We start from the raw sequence: 5,000 nt of genomic DNA on the forward strand, positions 1-5,000 counted from the left end.
AAGATGGAGAGGAGGGGATGGAGGGAGGTAAGAAAGTGAGGAGGAGGGGAGACGAGGGGAGGAGAGGAGAGGAGAGGAGAGAGAGAGAGAAGGGGAGAGAGGACGGAGCGAACATGTAAGGAAGAAGGCATGAATGAAGTGGGAGGCAGAGAGGGAGGGAGGAGGAAGAGAGGGAAAGGAGAGGGAAGTAGGAAAAAGTGAGGGAGCAATGAATGAAGATAAAGGGAGGGAGGAGAGGGAGAAAGGGACGAGGAAAGCATGAATGAAGATGGAGAGACGACGAGGAGAGGAAAACAAGGAGGGTGGAAGAAAGGGAGGAAGAAAGAGAAGAAGAGGAGGGAGGAAAAGAGGAAGGAGGAAAGAATGAATAGATATGGAAGCATGAAGCCTGAAAGGAAGAAAAAAATTGAGGGAAAAACATGACTGGCGAGGGAAGGAATAGAGGGAGGGAAGGAGGAAGCAATGGGTGTGGAGAGGAAAGGAAGGAGGGAGGGAGGATGAGAGGAAGAAGAAATGAGTGATAATGGAAGGAGAGGAGAGGAATAAAGAGAGCGGAAAAAAGGAGAGGAGAGGAGAGAAGGAGGGGGAAGGCATGAATGAAGATGGAGAGGAGGAAGGAGAGACTGGGAGAGGAGAGAGGAGGGGAGGAGGGGGTGGAGGAATGTATCAATGAAGATGGGGGAGGGAGAGGGAGGGATGGAGGAGAAGAAGGGAGAAGAGGAAAAAAGGGGAGGGAGAAGGAAGGCACGACTAAGAAAGGAAGGAGGGATGGAGACGGGGAAGGAAAGGGGGATAAAAGAGAGGAAGAGAGGGAGGAGAAAGATAAAAAAGAAATAGGAAGGATGGAGGAAGTAGAGAAAAATAAGTGAAAAAGAAATGAAAAGAAGTGAACAGAAAGAGAAGAAAAAACAGAAAGGAGAAGGAAAGAGGAGAGAGAAGAGAAAGAGAGGAGAGGAAAGAGAAAGAGAGGAGAAGGGACAAGAGGGAAGGAAAAACTCCTGAATGAATGGAGCGAGTACACACACACACACACACACACACACACACACACACAGAGAGAGAGAGAGAGAGAGAGAGAGAGAGAGAGAGAGAGAGAGAATCAGTAAAAGATAAAGAAAATTTAATAACTGAAAGGAACCGAGAAAAAGGAAAGAATTACGAGGGGAGGAAGAGAGAGAGAGAGAGAGAGAGAGAGAGAGAGAGAGAGAGAGAGAGAAAGAGAGAGAGAGAGAAGGAAGAGGGGAAAAGAGGAGAGAGAAATTTAAGAGAGGGGAAATTGAAGATAATGGATTAGGAAGGAAGAGGGTAAAGAAGAGGAGAGGAGAGGAGAGGAGAGGAGAGGAAAGGAGAGGAGAGGAAGAGGAACTGAGAAAGACGGGAAAGGGAAAAGGAGAGGAAGAGAGAAGGAGGGAAGAGAGAAGGAGGGAAAAGGAGAGGAGGGAGATAGAGAAGAAGAGGGTGATGGAGAGAGAGGAAGAGTCAGATCGAAAGGGAGACGAAGATGAAGAGGAAAAGAGAGGGAGGGGATGAGGAGCACAAAGGGAGATAAAAAGAGGAGAGGAGAAAGGGAGAGGGTGGGAAAGGAAATGAAGGTAGAGTAAAGGAAGGGAGAAGAGGCATATAACACAGGAAAGAAAGGGAGAGGGGAAGGAGAGGAAAGAAAAGAGGAAATGAAAAGGAAACAGATGAGAAGATGAGGGTGGGAGAGTTTAGAAAGAGGGGAGAAGAAAGGAAATGGGAGAAGGGAAGAAGGGGAGAGTGAAAGGGAGATGAGGGGATGAGAAAGAGAAAGGAAGAAGGGAAGAGGGAAGGAAAGGACGGAGAAGGAAGAAAGAGAGAGGGATATGGGGAAGAGAGGGGAGAAAAGGAAGGAGAGGAGAGGATGGGAGAGGAATAAGAGAAAGAGAGGATTGAAAACGACGGAAGTGAGGGGAAAAAAAAGTGAGAGAGAGGATGTAAGCGACCAGGAAATGAGAGAATAAAAGAGGAAAAAGAGAGTAGGAAAAGGGGAACGGGAAAGACTAAGGAAAGGGAAAACATGAAGGAAGGGAGAAGCAAGAGGAAAGAGGAAATGATGAGGAAGGAAGAGAATATGCGAAGAGGGAGAATAATATGCAAATTTTTAGAGATGACAGAGCAAGAAAAAGACATGAAGAAATTGTGAAGATGATGACGAAGAAGGAAAACAACAAGAAATAAAAAGATGAAGAACAAGAACAAGATGATGATGAAGAAGAAAAAGGAGAGAGAGAGAGAGAGAGAGAGAGAGAGAGAGAGAGAGAGAGAGAAAGGGCAGACGGAAAAATGTAAATGAGAGAGGGAAAAAGGAAAAGAAAGAGAGAGGGCGAGGGGTAAAGGCAAGGTGAATGGTAAGAGGTGTGTGAGAGTGGGAGAGAAAGAAAGAGACAGGGAGAGAGAGGGGGGCAGGAGTAAGAGAGAAGTTTTGTGAATGGAAAGGTGGAAGGTAAAGGATGAATGGAGAGAGAGAGAGAGAGAGAGAGAGAGAGAGAGAGATAGAGAGAATATTATGAAAGAAAAGATAAATCGGAAACAGGAAGGAACTGAGATTATTGAGGGAATAAAAAAAAAATAATGAGATAAAGACGGAAGACTTGAGTAGGGGAGAGAGAGAGAGAGAGAGAGAGAGAGAGAGAGAAAAGGAGAGGGAAAGAAGGAAAGGAGGGGAGGGAGGAGGAAGGAGAGGAGGGGAGGGAGAGAGGATGAGCATATGGAGATGGATTAGGATTACAATTACGATTAGGATTAAGAGATTAGCATTAGGAGGATTAGGAAGAGGAGGAGGAGGAGGAAGTGGTGGTGGTGGTGGTGGAGGAGGAGGCGGAAGAAGACGAAAAGAAGACGAAGGAGAAGTAGAGAAAGAAGAAAAACGAAGAAGAAGAAGAGCAACAAGAACAAGAAGAAGCAGAAGGAGAAGAAGAGGAAGAACAAGGAGGAGGAGGAAGTAAAACAAGGAGAAGGAAGAAGAAGAAGAAGAAGAAGAAGAAGAGGAGGAGGAGGAGGAGGAAAAGCAAGAGGAGAAGAAGGAAGAAGAAAAGGAGAAGGAAGAAAAGGAAGAAGAGAGCGAGGAAAAACAAGAAGCTGAATGGGTGAGGGAGAGACGATTAAACAAAAAAATAAATAAATAAATAACTACAGACACAGACCAGACGATACAAATATTTTATAAGTAACGCTGTAACTGGCAGGAAAAAGTGAGAAGGACTACATACACTACAAAAACATAGGAATTCACGAGAGAGAGAGAGAGAGAGAGAGAGAGTATTTTCCATTCTACTATTCCTTTTACCCAGTTCCATAAAAGATAATTGAGAAAGCAATTGAGTGGGAAAAAGATAAAGTGAGAAGTGAGAAAGAGTGAGAAAAAAAGAGGGGTGAGGGAGAGACAAAAAGGGATGGGTGCGGCGAAAAATGTGAGAGAGAGAAGGGAGAGAGAGAGAGAGAGAGAGAGAGAGAGAGAGAGAGAGAGAGAATAAAGTTAAAAATGAATAGACGCACAGCAAGAAAAGAGAGAATGGAAGAATGGAGAGGGAGGGAGGGAGGGAGAGAGGGAAGACGGGAAGGAAGGAGAGAGGGAACCACGACGGGAGAGGAGAGAGAGAGAGGGAGGTAGGGAAAAGAGGGAGAGAAGGAGGGGGGGAGGAATATCAAGGAGAAAGAGAAAATAGAATAAGTGAAGAGGAAAAATGAGGAAATGGAAAATATGCAAATGAGAGAGAGAGAGAGAGAGAGAGAGAGAGAGAGAGAGGCATGAATGAAAACAGAAGAATAAGAGAGGGAGGGGTAGGGGAGGCAAGAGGGTGGAGTCAGAGGAGGAGGAGGAGGAGGAGAGGAAGGTTTAGTGAAGAATCAAGAGAGAGGGAGGGAGAGGGGAAGAGGGGAAAGGAGGTAGGACGGGGATGGAAGAGGGGAAGCGGAGGGGAAGAGGAAGAGGAGAAGAAGGGAGGAAGGCTTGAGGCAGGTCAAAGAAAGAGGGAAAAAGAATGGAGAAGGAGGAGTAAGGTAAAGTGTAAGAAGAGGAGAGGAGGAGAAGGAGGGGGAGGCGGAGGAGGGAGGCAGGTATGTGAGACGAAGGAAGGATTGAAATAGGTCGGAGGAGGAGGAAAAGAGAGAGAGAGAGAGAGAGAGAGAGAGAGAGAGAGAGAGAGACAGACAGACAGACAGACAGACAGACAGACACAGAGAGAGAGAGAGAGAGAGAGAAACTGTAAAGAGACTGCGAGGGGTCAGGGAAGAGAAAAAGGAGAAGGAAGGAAGGGCTAGAGGGAGCGAGAGAGGGAGGGAGGGAAGGAGAGAGGAAGGAAGGAAGGGTGAGAGGGAACAAGAAAGGGAGGGAGGGACGGAGAGAGGAAGGAAGGAAGGGTAAGAGAGAGCGAGAGAGGGAGGGAGGGAAAGAGAGGAAGGAAGAAACGAAGGGAGGAAAGAAGGAAGTAGGAAGGAAGAAAATAAAGAAAAGAGAAAGAAGAAATGGAGGAAGAGAAACAGGATAAAGAAAGGAAAGGTAGAAAGAGAGGACGAAGAATAGAGGAAGCAGGAAATGGACATAAAAACAGAGAATAAAGACAAATAAAGTGAAGGAAAATGAAAGGAAGAAAAGTATAAACAAACAGAGGAAGGGAAATGAAGATAAGAAAATAAGAAAACATTTATTATTATTATTATTATTATTATTACTACTACTACTACTACTATTACTACTACAACTACTACAGTCCATCATGCTTTCGGGGGGATAGGGAGGGAACTGAGGGACGTTTGTATAAGCAGGCAGCGGACCCACCCAGCCATACCGGTGCCACCACGTGAAGGCGCTCCTCTCCAGCATCCGTGAAGAGGTTAAGAGAGGCAATTAATTTCTTCTAGGTCCAAGTTTTCCCCCTAGAATACACACAACTGCCGCTGTTCCATTCAGGTTCCCAATTTGAATGCTACGTTAAAGGAACAAGGGAAAATAAACTATGCCCGGTACGGTGGTGGCTGAG

Source organism: Coenobita brevimanus, chromosome 69 (assembly GCF_032717465.1).
Source record: "Coenobita brevimanus isolate Jiangsu-jjx chromosome 69, ASM3271746v2, whole genome shotgun sequence".
Lineage (NCBI taxonomy): Eukaryota > Metazoa > Arthropoda > Malacostraca > Decapoda > Coenobitidae > Coenobita > Coenobita brevimanus.